Raw genomic sequence first — 14,967 nt, forward strand, 5'->3', positions numbered from 1 at the left:
TCCTTTTATACCATCAGTTCTTGATCTTATGCTACCTATTGAAATGGTTGAAAATTATCCAGTTCTACTGCAGTGGCTGTATTAATATCAGACAAATTATACTTCAGAAAAAGGAGTATTATTGGGAATAAGTAGAGACATAACATAATAAACGTTCAATTCTCCAAAAAGATACAACACTCCTAAATGTGTATGTGTCTAACAACAGGGCTCCAAAATACAAAAACTAATAAATCTGAAAGGGGAAATGGACAAATACGCATTTATAACTGGTATCAGTACTTTTCTATCAATAATTAATAGAGCCCTGCTAGCTGAAGTCCAAAGCATCTGTATGAACCACTCATGGATGTCTATGTGTGTGTATGTGTGTATGTATGTATATAGTATAAAGAGAAGTAATACAGAAATAAACATAGATACATGTTGTAGTCCTTGGGAGGTACAAACGGTTAATGCATTCAGCTGCTAACCAAAATGTTGGAGGTTTGAGTCCACCCAGAGGCACTTTGGAAGAAAGGCTTGGTGATCTACTTTTGAAAAATTAGCCATTGAACTGACACACTTGTGTGTCAGTACTACTCTGACACACATGAGGGGAGGGGTCACCATGAGTCAGATCAGCTTGATAGCAATCGAATGATTTTTTTATGCATTCTGCCAATGTTTGTCTTTTAATTGGTATCTTAGGCTGGGTTCTCTAGAGAAACAAAACCAGTGAGGTGTATATATATATATTTATATATAAATAGCTTTATATCAAGAAAATGGCTCACGAGGCTGTAGAGGCTGGTAAGTCTCAAGTCCATGGGTCAGGCTTGTGGCTTCTCCTGACTCACATAGATGCAGGGACTGCAGAACTCAAGATCTGCAGGTCATACAACAGGTCTGTGGCTCACAGGCTGCAAAGGCTGACAGATCTCAAGATCGGCAGGTAAGCTGGCAGGCCGTGGCTCACAGACTGCGGAGGCTGGTGAATCCCAAAATTGGAAGGTAAGCTGAGAGTTCAAGTCCCAAAATCTTGAGATCAGATGAAGAGGAGCCAGCTGCAGGATTCCGAGTGAGCAAAAACTCAAGAGCCTTGCCAGAAAGTCCACCTATATTGGATGCAGTCCACACCCCCGAGGAAACTCCCTTAGATCTGATTGGCTACTCACAGCAGATCCCATCATGGAGGTAATCACATTATATCACATCTCATCATGGAAATGATTGCATAGTTATACGACTGCTAAACTACATCATAACTGCCAAAGCACTGAGAATCATGGTCCAACAAAGTTGACACACAACTTTAATGATCCCAATTGTGAATTTAATCTATTTAAATTTAGAGCGATTAATGATAAGGAAGGACTTATGTCTTCTACTTTGTAGTAGGTCATATACGTATTTTGTTTCTCATTTTCTTCACTACCGTCCACTTTTGTGTTTGACTGATTTTTTTCAAGTGTACAATTTTGATCCTCTCCTTATTTCCTTTCCTTATATTTTTTAACTTCTTAGTGGTGATCATGAGGATTACAATTAATATCTTATGTTTATAACAATCTTCTTTTAATTAATACAAATTTAGCTTCAACAGTATACAACATTCTGCTTTTATTCATCTCAGTTACCTCCCCTACTTACGTTGCTGTTACAAAAATTGCATCTTTATACATTGTGTGTCCGTTAAGAGAGATGTATAAGTATTTTTATGCATTTGTGCTTTAAATCATATATGAGAAAAAGAGAGGCGTGATATAAAAATATTACTGACTTTGTTTTATCTAAGTAGTTACCTTTACAGAGTCTTCGTTTCTTTTTATGGCTTCAAGTTACTGTCTAGTGTCCTTCCGTGCCAGCCAGGATGATTCCCTGTAGCATTTCTCATAAGGCAGTTCTGCTGCTAACATACTCCCTCAGGTTTTGTGTATCTGGGCATGTCTTAATTTCACCTTCATTTTTGAAAGATAGTTTTGCTAGATATTGACATCTTGGTTCATAGTTTTGTTTCTGTATTTTTTTTCCAGTACCTTAAATACATCATTCGACTATTTTCTTGTCTCAATGGTTTCTGATGAAAAATCAACAGTTAAACTTGTTGAGACTCTCTTGTACATTAAAAAAAAAATTTTTTTGTACATTAGGGGTCACTTATCTGTCGCTGCTTTCAAGTTTCTATCTTCGTCTTTTGACATTTTGATTATGTCTGTCTGTGGATATCTATGTATTTACTGTCCTTTGAGTTTATTGAGCTTCTTGGATATCTAGGTGACATTTGGGAAACTTCCAGTCATTACATTTTTAAATATTCTTTCTGTCCTTTCATCTTTCTTTCCTTTCTGGGACTCCTTAATGAGTATGTTGGTATGCTTGATGTTGTCCCGCAGGTCCCTTAGGCTCTGTTCATTTTCTTCATTCTTCTTCCTTTATGCTCCTCAGTTAGAACAATTTCAGTTGTGCTTTTTCAAGTTTACATTTTCCTGCTTTCTTGCTCAAATCTGCTGTTGAGCTCCTCTAATGAAAATTTTATTTCAGCTATTCTACTTTTCAGCTCTATAATTTCTATTTGGTTCTTTTGTATAATATTTCTTTATTAATGTTTTCTACTTGTTCATACATTCTTCTCTTGGTTTCCTTTTTTTGTGTGTGTGTCTATGGTTTGTTTAGCTCTTTGAGGAAATTTAAGACAATTGGTTTAAAATCTTTGTCTAGTAATCCCAATATCTGTGTTTCCTTAGGGATGCTTTCTGTTCATTTCTCTTCTTTCTTTCTTCTTAACAAATGAACCATCCTTTTCTTTTTTCTTTTTATGACTTAGAATAGTGTGTTGCAAACTGGATATCTTAAATATTATAATGTAACTCTGGAAATCAGATTCCCTCCTGTCATTAGGGTTTGCTTTTTTTTTTTTTTTAATTGTTGAGGGCCAGTCATCCATTTGCTTAGTGATGTTTCCAAACTATTTCTGCAGAGATTGTATGTCTTCTCATGTGTGGACACTGAAGTTCTGTTCTGTTATCTCAGCAGTCAGTTCATGACCTGACAGTGCTTTCTTTAAATGCTTGTAGCCAAAAAGAAAAAGTAACATTATCCCAGTCTTTGCAGATTGGCTCTGAACTGGCGCGTTCTTTCAATGCTAAGCAAGAGTGCCTAAAACTCTGCCCTAGCCTTCACTTCCTGCCCCCATGGAGCCCAAAGATCAGCCAGAGGTGCAAGCCTAAAGCTTTGTCAGGATCTTTATGAGCATATCTTCATCCTTAGGCAAGAACATTGCACTTCAGATTCCTCAGTATATATGGTAGCCCTTCAAAGCCCTTAAACCACCAACCATTGTCCTCTCAGCCCTTTTTCCAAGCTTTTGGATGTCTCTGCTGTTTTCTCTGTCCTTCATCCTTTGACCCTGGAGGTAGGACCAATTCTTTTTAGCTTCGTACTTCTGAGTTTCCATCACATTATACATTTTTTCTTGTGTGCTGTTGAGTCAATTCTGACTCATAGTGAATATAGGATGGAGTAGAACTTCTCCAAAGGTTTCTAAGGCTGTAATCTTTATGGAAGGGAACGGTCATATCTTTCTCCTGTGGAGTAGTTGGTGGATCAAATCAAAAGGTTTAACAGCTGAGTGCTTAACCACTGCACTACTGGGGCTCCTTTTGACATCATGCATCATAATAGATTTTTAACACACCCCTCAGAAACATAGAAGTCCATAAATTATCAAGGATACAGAAGATTTAACATGTAAAAAAATACCAAATTGATATATGTGTATGTGTGTGTATTATCTAACCATGAAAGAATATACATTCATCTCATGCACATACATAGTGTGTATAAAAATTAACTGTATACTGTGTTATAAAGCAAGTCTCAACAAATTTCAAGAGTCTGCAATAATATAGAGGATATAAGTACAGCATAATTAAAAAAAAAACCATCTTAGAAAATGAAAATACAAAATCTCCATTTTTTTTTAATGTAAGTACACCATAATTAAAAAAAAAAAAAAACCATCTTAGAAAATGAAAATACAAAATCTCCATGTGCTCGGATATTTTAAAATACTATGAGTCAAAAAAGACATCATAATGAAAATTAGAATACATTTTGAAGTGAACAATTATGAACATAGTGCATATAAAAATTTGTGCAGTACAGACAATATAATATAGGAAACTTATAGCCTTAAAAATATAATTGGAAAGAACAAATCTTGAAAAATAAGTGAGTTAAACATCCATTCAAAATGTTGGGAAAAAACCAGAAACAAACATTCATAGGAATTTTTGTTTCTGTTAATGATTGAATACATGCAACAGACGATCAACAAAGACTAAAGTTGATTCTTAGAAAATGCTAGTAAAATTGACAAACTTTAGGCAAGATTGATCAAGTGAAAAAGAATGAAGATATAAAAAACGAATATCAGGAATTAGAAAGAAAATGACTACAGATCTTGTACAACATAAAGATAATGTGAGAATGTTATGGACCGTATTAGCCAATAAATTTGCAAATTTAGGTAAAGTAGGCAAACGTATCATACCATGTAAGTTAATAACAACGATTCAAGAAGAAACAGGAAGCAAAAGTAATTCCACAACTGTTAATAGAATTGAATTAGAGCTCAAACTATTCTCAAAAAGAAAACTTCATATCAGATGGCTTTTCCTGCAAATTCTGCCAAATATTCAAGAAATATTTCACAAATTCTTCAATATAAAATGAAATATATACCCAAACTCATTTTATAAAGCTTGTAGAATGAATATTGATACCAAAACCTGACAAGAGAAGCAGAAGATGGGAAAATTACAGGCCAATGTCACTGATGAACATAGATGCAAAATATAAAAATAAATAGGCAAAACAAATCCAGCAATACTCTAAAGAAGAATATATTATGACCAAGTTGGGTCTATCCCAAGAATTCAAGGTTAGTTTAACATTCGAAAATGAATCAGTATAATTTGCCATATGTACAGGAAAAATAAATGTGATTATATTAATAGGTGTAATAAAATAAGTATTTGATAACCTTCAGCATCCACTCATGTTTTTTAAAAGAACGTCTAGCATGCCATGAGACCAGAAGAACCAGAAGGTTCCCGGCTGCTGTCGCTGAACATTTTGATCAAAGAGTCCATAGAAAAGCCCTGATCAAAAGGGGGAAAATGCAGAACAGAATTTCAAATGAACCCTAGACTTTTTGGAGCCACTGAGGGTGAATGAACTCCTGAAACTATTGCCGTGAGATAATCTTTAAACATTACACCAAAAGCATTCCCTTGAATCATCTTAAAACCGAAGTATGAAAAAGAAAAAACCAAACTGTTGCTGTTGATTCCAACTCAGAGACTCTGTAAGACAGAATAGCACTGCCCCATAGAGTTTCCAAGCTGCAGGTGGTGGATTCAAACTGCTCTTCTTTTGCTTGGCTACCGTATCACTTAACCACTGTGCCATGAGGGCTCCAGAACATTAGCTTACTTAACTAATAAAAATGGTCTACCTTGAGCATATGCTCTTTTAAGAACTGTCTACATGGCATCAGATTGCCAACAGCTACTGAAAAGATTAGATAGGAACCTTAAGGAGCAGTGGGTTTATGTTAATGACAGAGGAACAACTCAGAAAAGGAGGGTAAGAATGGTTGCACAACTTCAAGAATGTAGCCAGTGTTATTAAATTGTACAGGTAGAAACTGTTGAGTTGGTGTATTTTTTGCTGCATATATTCTCAACCAGAAAAAATACAGGTAATAATTAACAAAAAATGTCAAGGAGAGCTAAATATTTTGAAAATAAGACAGAGTTGCATGTGAGGGAATGAGTGGGGTGAGCTGTTTTAGATTAATAGTAAAGGCTTCTGGGAGCAGGATATTTGAGGAGATAACTGACCTATATCAAAGGAGAGAATAGCTGTATGAAGTTCTGAAGGGAGGGATATTGCCAATAAAGGAAAGAGTTGTTTCTGAGGCCCTTAAATAACCAAGTGTTTTGGCACGTTTGAGGAAGCTCAGGAAAGAAGTCATGGCTAGTGTGGAGTGAACCGAGGGAAGACTGTTAGGAAATGAGGTTAGTATGGTGAGCAAGCCCCGCATCATGAAAGACCATGGGAAGGATTTGGGAATTTTTCCTAATTGCCATGAGAAGCCACTGAAATGATGCTGTTATGTAGATTGTAAGAGGGAAGATCGGTGCATAGAGTCCAGTTTTAACCAAGAGATGATGGTGGATGTAAGGTGGAGGTAGTGAGAAGTGGATAGAGTCAGGATTTATGTTAAGGTAGTGCCAAGAGTCCAGAATATGTCAATGGATTGGATGCAAGATTTGAATAAAGGAGAGAAATCAAGGATGATTTCTAGGTTTTTGTCCTGAACGACCCAGAGGATAGTGAGAACATTTGCTGAGATAAGGAAGACTGGGAGGTAGATAAGACACTTGGACGAAGAATTTTGTTTGAACCACATTAAGTTTGAGATGCCTAGTAGACATTCAAGGGGAGATGTGAGGTCAGCCATTGGTGAAGGAACAGGGCAGAGTATGTAAATGAGGGTATCCTAGGGCGCAGGTGGAATTGACTGCCATGAATTGGCTCAGATAACCTAGACAGTGAGAAGTGATGAGTGACGTTACTTAAACAGGGCATGGAAATCAATGAAAAAGGTGTGGGAATGGCAGGGAAGCTAAGGTAGAGAAGTTTCTCTCTCCCTAAACCTGATTAGCTGGATTTGAAGACATCATAAGTTCCTGTATGAGAAATATCCAGCAAATTACCAGTTGATTTAATAAATTGATAACAAAGTCCACCTTTCAGCCAAAGATTGAAAAGCAAACAAACCAATTGCCATCCAGTGAATTCTAACTCTTAGCAACCCTATAGGACTGAGTAGAACTACCCCATACGGTTTCTAAGGAGCAGCTGATGAATTCAAACTGCAGACCTTTTGGTTAGCAGCTTAGCTCTTACCCACTGGACCACCAGGACTCAGACCAAGAATAACACATGTGAGGAACTTACTCCTTAGTTCAATCAAGTATGTAGAAATTGAAATTTGTAATTTTGGAGATTCCCCTCTTTTTTTTTCGAAATGGGGGGCATTGAGATGGAGGATTTTCCTATGCCCACCATCCTAAGGGATTTAATTAACCCATAGTTGAGACATTGTAAACATTTGAAGAAATTATTACCTTTGAGAAATTTGAGGGTGAGTAGGCATATCACCTGGCACCTCTTAAACTCCTTTTAAAAACCTGACTTGAAGACTCACCTGCCTTTTTGAATAAGTGCCAGCTTGAATAGGCAGGGTTCAGGGAATTGCCAACCAAAGGTATGGTTTCTCCAGAGGCCTCCAAGGGGTGTAAAAGAAGAGCGGAGCCAGACCCCGTGCTTGGGACACACCATTGGTATGAAATATTTGAGTGTGTGTGTGGTGAGGGAGCACTGGGTGTGGGAGAGTGGGGTGGGTGGGTAATAGGGAAATGCCTGGTTTTTTTTAAGAAACAGTTTTTTACTTTTTTTTTTTTTTTGATTACAACGAACAGTTCAGTGGAGACACATTCCTTATCTGCAGGGGCTAGTGGAAGTGCTGACAGCTGAGAATGTAGCCTGCTCCCCAAGTGCCAGTTGGCATTTTGGAGAGAAAACTTGATGTTTGGAGCACTGACTGGCCCTGCCTTTTCTAAATAATTAAGGGTGGTGGGGTGGTGGTAAGAGAAAGAGGATGGTCTATGAACACTGACCCTGGAAAATTAACCCGAGTGTGTGGGTTGTGGATAACAGGAAAAGAACATCACCCGCAAATGGCAGCAGTGCCTTTATTTATTTATTTATGCTTCTTTTTAGTTCTGAGTTGTTTTTAAGCCAGAAATTAATGGGGCCACCATGAATTTTCAGAGAATGAGTTTTACAAAAATCTAAGTGTTTTAAATATTGCAAGGATTTACTTATATATGCTGTATATGAGAAAAGTCCTTCCAGTTATAGGGAGGAGAAAGAAAGTATATTCAGGAATTAAATTTTCACAGTTCTCTGAATTCTTATATTTCTCCTGTTGTCCATTTTTCTTTTTTTGTCCTTCATCCACCCCTTCCACCTTGACCCACTGTCTTCATCATCTAGTGCTGCCGTAACAGAAATACCATGAGTGGATGGCTTTAACCAAGAGAAATTTAATACCTCACATTGAAGTAGGCTAATAGTCCACATTCAAGGCATCAGCTCTAAGGGAAAGCTTTCTCTCTCTTTCGGCTCTGGAAGAAGGTCCTTGTCCTTAGCCTTCCCATGGTCAAGGAGCTTCTCAGGTGCAGGGACCTTGGGTCCAGAGGACATGCTCTGCTCCTGGTGCTGCTTTCTTGATAGTCTGAGGCCCCCAACTCTCTGCTTGCTTCCCTTTCGTTTTATCTCTGGAGAGATAAAAGGTGGTGCAGGCCACACCCCAGGGAAAGGTGACCTGAGTGAGGGTGGTGTTACAATCCCACCCTAATCCTCTTAAAGTAAAATTACAATCACAAAATGGAGGACAACTACACAATAGTGGGAATCATGGCCTAACCAAGTTGAGACACACATTTTTTAGGGTCATAATTCAATCCATGACACCCACCAAACCAAACTTGTCACCATCAGAGTTGATTCCAACTCATAGAGACCCTAGTTGATTTGAACTCATAGAGACCCTATAGCATAGAATAGAACTATTCCATAGAGTTTCCAAGGACTAGTTGGTGGATTCGAACTGCTGACCTTTTGGTTAGCAGCTGAGCTCTTAACCACTATGCCACCAGAGCTCCTCTTGATCCACAGTCCACCCTAATTCACCACTGTGTTAGAAACTAAGGTTTTGCTACTCTGAAATAAGAACCTTTTACTATACTTTTGTGTTAGTGGTTGCTTTTGGTACGTCTTTAAGCACTGAACAGTTACCTCATACCCGTTAAAAACCCATTGCCACTGCGTCTATTCCAACTCATAGTGGCCCTATAGGGCAGAGCAGAACTGTGCCATAGACTTTCCAAGGAGCGCCTTGTGGATTTGAACTGATGACCTTTTGGTTAGCAGCCGTAGCTCTTAAACAGTACACCACCAGCGTGGGAGGGGTTTAATTGATAACATGATGTCTGGGCTCCAAGGGAGATGGAATGGATGTGCAGGAGAAGGGCATGCAGAGTCTGCCTGTATAGTCCCCAGAACTCTGTTCAAGATCATAACACACCTCAGTAATCACTTGAATCTAAACATACAACTTTAACAGTTGATGTAAATGACTTTACACATGAATTTTGGAACTCAACTCTTTCTCAATGGAAGTTCCTTCAACCTAGCCGTTTGTTTGTATTCCCTTAATAATTATGAAAGCTAACAATTATTGTGTTCATTCTGTGTGTAAGGCCTTTTTCTAAGTGCCTTGTGTGTTTTATTTAACCTGCGTAAGAACCTTTTGCGTAAGACCCATTTTAGAAATGGGAAACTGAGGCAGTGAGAGGTAAAGTAACGTGCCCAGATCACCCAGCTGATAAACTGAGTTAGGATTTAAACCCAGGCAGTTTGTTTCAGAATTTGCTTATGTAATCACTGTACATGACAGCAGTGAGCCCTAGTGGCTCTGTGGTTAAAGAACTTGGCTGCTAACTGAAAGGTCAGTGGTTCGAACCCACCAGCCTCTCTGTAGGAGACAGATGTGGCAGTCTGCTTCAGTGAAGACTTAGAGCCTTGGAAACCCTATGCGGCAGTTTTACTCTGTCCTTTGGGGTCACTGAGTTAGAATCGACTTGATGACAGTGGGTTTTGGCACATAATACTAATGTGCAGTGTATTCTGTATGCCGTGTATATGTTCAGAAACTAATTTTCCGAACATTTATGCCATATATAGATTACCAATCCAGTTTCCATTGTGTAGATTTTCACTCATGACGACCCCGTGAGTTTTCAGAGTAGGACTGCCCTCCATGCGGTTTTCAATAGCTGTGACTATTTGGAGGTAGATTGCCAGGCCTTTCTTCCAAGGCAACTCTGAGTGTATTTAAACTGCCAACCTTTCAGTTAGTAGCTGAGCACTTAACTCTTTGTGCCACCTAATACATATATATACTAGGAGGTTTTCCTCCTTATTTGTACTTTAACGTTTTTTAGACTCTTACGAATACTTGTTCCTGGCAGTGAACTAGATGCTAAAGAACAGAATAGGCACATGTAACCCTCTCTCACCTTCTCCCTCCCCTCTTCCACAGAGATGAAATGAAAAGGAATTAATGAAGACAGATCACTGGATTAGGGCCCATACTCCGGGCTATAACAGCATGGGGAGTTTCTCCTGTCACTTCAGTTCTTGTTCAGGAATTGGTACCTGCTTTTTGTGAATCACAAAGACCAGTGCTGTATATCAAGCCATTTAGATTTGGGGTATGGAGCAGTGATGTAAAAAAATTAAATTTTATTTTCAGAGATTTTTTCTATTAATTGTTTACATTTATTTTAATTGTGTATTCTAAAACCCCTACAAAAAGGCATGAAATAATTGTTTAAATTTTAATTCATATGGGTCAAAATGTATGTTAAACTACCTATCGTCACCTTCACAGTTGTCGTTATGTTTGAGCCAATTGTTGTGGCCACTTGTTACCAAGTATGACCTGCTTCTCCAGGGACTGATCTCTCCTGACAACATGTCCAAAATATGTGGGATGAAGCCTCGCCATTCTTGCTTCTAAGGAATATTCTGGCTGTACTTCTTTCAAGACAGATTTGTTCATTCTTTTGGCAGTCCGTGGTATATTCAATATTCTTTGCAAACACCGTAATTCAATGCCTTCAATTTTTCTTTGGTCTTCCTTATTCATTGCCCACCTTTCGTGTGCGTATGAGACGACTGAAAGCACCGTGGCTTGAGTCAGGCACACATTAGTTTTCAAGGTGACATCTGTACTTTTGAACACTTTAAGAGGCCTCTGGCAGCAGATTTGCCCAATGCAATGTGTCGTTTGATTTCTTGACTGCTGCTTCCGTGGGTGTTTATTGTGGATCCAAGTAAAAATGAAGCCCTTAATGACGTGAACATTTTCTCCGTTTATCATGATGTTGCTTATTGGTCCAGTTGTTAGGCTGTTAGTCTGTAGTCTTTGATCTTCAGCAGTAAATGCTTTAAGGCCTCTTCACTTTCAGCAAGCAAGATTGTATCATCTGCATATCTCAGGTTATTAATGAGTCTTCCTCCAATTCTGATGCCTTCTTCTTCAGACCAGCTTCTCAGATTATTTGCTCAGCATACAGGTTGAATACATATGGTGAAAGGATACAACGGTGATGCACACCTTTCTTGACTTTAAACCATGCTGTATTCCTTGTTCTGTTTAGATGACTGCCTCTTGTTCTATGTACAGGTTTCTCATAAAAACAGTTAAGTGTCCTGGAAATCTCATTCTTCCCCATGTTATCCATAATTTGTTATGAGCTGGAGTAGGTCTCAGAAATAATGTACCATTTCTTCCAGTTGGTTGTGCATGGCTGCCTACTTCCCTAGGTGGTAGCAGCTAAGGCCTGTCTCAGAAACACTCTTCTCCCCACTTAGCATGAGTTTTCACACTGCTCCATCTTCTTTCCCTTGTGTGTCTCCTGCCCTCCTCAGTGGCTGGGGAAAATGATAGTAGTCCACTGATGAGATTTATTCTTTTATTATACTTTATTTTATTATTTGTTTTTATAACATAGTTCTGTTAAAATCAAGGGTAATAAAAATGTTTGTATGATGGAAGTGGATAATCTCACCCACTGTGTCCATCTAAAGTTTCATGAGAAAACTGTGCCCACAACAGAGGGCTCCCACTCCTCTGGCTCACTGTATTTTCTCCTTGTTTATTTGCTCTTCCCTCTTTCCTGATGGATGCATGGAACCACTGAGCTTCAGGGCTCCACAATTCTGCTTTTCATACCAGTGTTACTGTAATCTTGGGTTCATGGGCTGCCTTGCCACAGATTTACTCATTCTGTTTCTGTTAATTATTTCATTACTTAAAAATCTCTCATGAATTTTTCCAGAAGTACATTCTATTCCTCAAAAACTTGGAAGCAATGGGAAAGTATGCAAAAAAAAAAACAAGAAAACATACGTAATGCATAGAATAAATTATTAACGTTCCGATATGTCTATTTTCTTGCTTATATTGGCATGTATGTGTATTAGAGTCTCTGGTTGATGCAAATGGTTAATATCTTGAGCTGCTGACAGAAAGTTGGAGTTCAGGTCCACCCAGAATTGCTATGAAAGAGAGGTCTGGCAGCCTACTTCCGAAAACTCAGCCATTGGAACCCCTATGGAGTACAGTTCTACTCTGGCACACTGGTGTCATCATGAATCAGAACTGACTCAGTGGCAACTGGTTTTATGTGTGTATTAGCACACACAGTTATGTATATTAACACAGATATTATATCCTGATATTTTCATTCAACATTAGTCTTTTCATGGTAATTTTTTTTGTTTTTTTTTAATGAGGGCATTAAATTACTTTATAATATTCTGTGTGCATGTAGTATATGTTTTTTAGCGATTTGACTATAGTTGCAATAATGTGCATGTTTCTAGTAATCTTTAAGCTATACTTACATCTTTTTAACATACATCTCTGCCATTAAATCTCTTTGTTTAAGTGTTGTTTAACACTCATTACGCCTAAGGGATGGTCTCAGAAGCAGCCCTGATCAATTTTTCTCCCTCTTACTCATGAAGCCCCTTAATGTATTTCAAGGTATCAACTACGAAGGATTTTACGTCCTTATCGTTTGTTTATTTTTCATTCAGTCAGTGTATTCCATGGGCCAGAAGTAGTCTATGTTATGCAGATACAGTGGTGAAAGGTACACACTGTCCCTGTCGTCATGAAGGGGACAACCCAGTGCAGGTGGGAGGAGCACTGGGGAAATGCAGCTGAGAGCAAGGACAGACAACCCTCCAGGAACCACACTGGACTTCAGAGAGGCTTGTTGGCTGCTGTTCACCTGGCAGGCTTCTAGATACCCGAGTACCCTTGGGCTTGGTGCCTACTCCTCTCTCTATTGACACCCTCCCTCTAGGATGCCTCAGTGAGTTTACTGCTGTCTATTTGTAGCTAAGGACGTGAGGTTTATACCTCCATCCATTCAAACTCCTCCTGGGTCCAGACTCATATATTCAAATGTCAGCCTAACTCTCTGTAATGACCTCTTTATGCATTATAATGATACATTCCTCATATGGCCATCATGAAAAGCAAACATGAAAGGAAAGCACAGGAGTGCCTGGCACCGGTGTAGGTACTCAATGAACATTAGCTGTTGGTATTATTCTTGACATCTCCGTGTGGGGTGAAGTTTTATTACCTGACATCTCCATGTGGGTATCTAACAGCTGCACCATGTTATCTAGGCTATGAAACAATTCTTGGTTCCAACCACCATTCCGTTCTTATCGATGAATTTCTCAAGGCTTCGGTGATGGGAGTGTGTGTTTTTCCACACAATGGACATGATTAGGAATGGTAGGCCAGGTCCTGCACAATAAATTGCTCCAACATTCCTATGGGTGACCATTGAGACAAGTTTCAGCCACTGAATGTAGCAAAGAATTGGAACTACTCTCAGCTGTTCATGTGAGTACTCTCAATCCAGGATATCTGGTAAGTCGACTGTTAGGGATTGAATTGTGTCCCTCCAAAATGTATGTGGAAATCCTAACCCCTGTACCTGTAATTCTGACCTTGTTTGGAAATAAGGGGCCTGCTTTTATTATGTGAATGAGGTCATACCAATGTAGGGCGGGTCCTAAGCCTAACTCTTCTTAGTTATAAAAGGAGCAGAATACACACAGACACAAACGGGTGAAAAGGAAGACAGACAAAGAAGACAGATGCTTCTAGAAGGCCAGGAACACAAATGATTGCTGGCATCTACTAGAAGCTGAGGTAGACAAGGAAGGACCTCCCACTACAGCCATGCCCTGAATTCGAACTACTGCCTGCTAAACTGTGAGAAAATAAATTTCTGTCCTTTAAAAGCCATCCAGTTGTGTTATTTTTTGTTATGGAGGGACTAGGTAACTAACACACATACCCGTGCTTATAAGTTCAGCCCAGTGCAGAACAGTTTTCTTCCCTCCTTGGTCTAGCCCACCTGAACCTGCTCTTTCCCTATCAGTGTCCTTTGCTTTCACCTAAGAGCTATGACAGAGTCCGCTTGATGCTGACGCATTGAAATTTCAATTTATTTTTTATTTATGATTACTATTAATTCCAATATTTTCTACGGTTTTCAATGGAGACAGTCCTATAATCTATGAATAGCAGTTATACTTTTTTTGTATTAGCTTACACTTCCAGTGTTAAATGTTTAATAAAAATAATGATAGAAGCATCCTTATTTTATTGTTTATTAATTTTAAAGAGAATGTCCCACACGTCACCATGAACTATCATGCTAGTTGTAGTTTTCCACGTTCGGGAACTCCTTTTCTGTTCCATGTTTACTCCTAGTCCTTATCTCTCCGTGTGATTGGATTTTATCAACCTGCTTTGCCCCCATCTCTTGAGGTGAGCATATGTCTTCTCTTCTTTCACCTATGCATGTGGTGAATGAAATTACTAAATCTTTAATGTTCACTCAAATTTGTATGCCTACAATAAACCGCCTTGATCATGGCATGTTACGTGGTTTACCCTTTGCTGGATTTCCTTTGCTGGCATCTTGTGTAGGGTTTTGCATCTCAGTTACTGAGTGTGCTTGTCCTCTAACTCTTCTTCTACCTTCTTTCTCTAATTTGTTATCATTTTTAAACTAGCCATAAGGATCAAGTTAGGGGAGTGTCTCATGGTTTTCTAATCTCTGTTGACTATGTACTAGATTAAAATGACTGTTTCTTGCATGTTTGCTGGAACCTGACTGGAAACGATCTAGGTCTGCCATTTTCTTTGTAGGGAGATCTTGAACTACTGACCCATTTTATTTA

General features: G+C 38.7%; 1 long non-coding RNA gene across 1 annotated transcript in view; it reads left to right on the top strand.

The window, feature by feature from the left end:
• Window positions 1–14,967, top strand: part of LOC135229539 (uncharacterized) — a 448,157-nt gene that overhangs the window by 3,705 nt on the left and 429,485 nt on the right. The window lies entirely within an intron of this gene.

Source organism: Loxodonta africana, unplaced genomic scaffold (assembly GCF_030014295.1).
Source record: "Loxodonta africana isolate mLoxAfr1 unplaced genomic scaffold, mLoxAfr1.hap2 scaffold_35, whole genome shotgun sequence".
Classification (NCBI taxonomy): domain Eukaryota; kingdom Metazoa; phylum Chordata; class Mammalia; order Proboscidea; family Elephantidae; genus Loxodonta; species Loxodonta africana.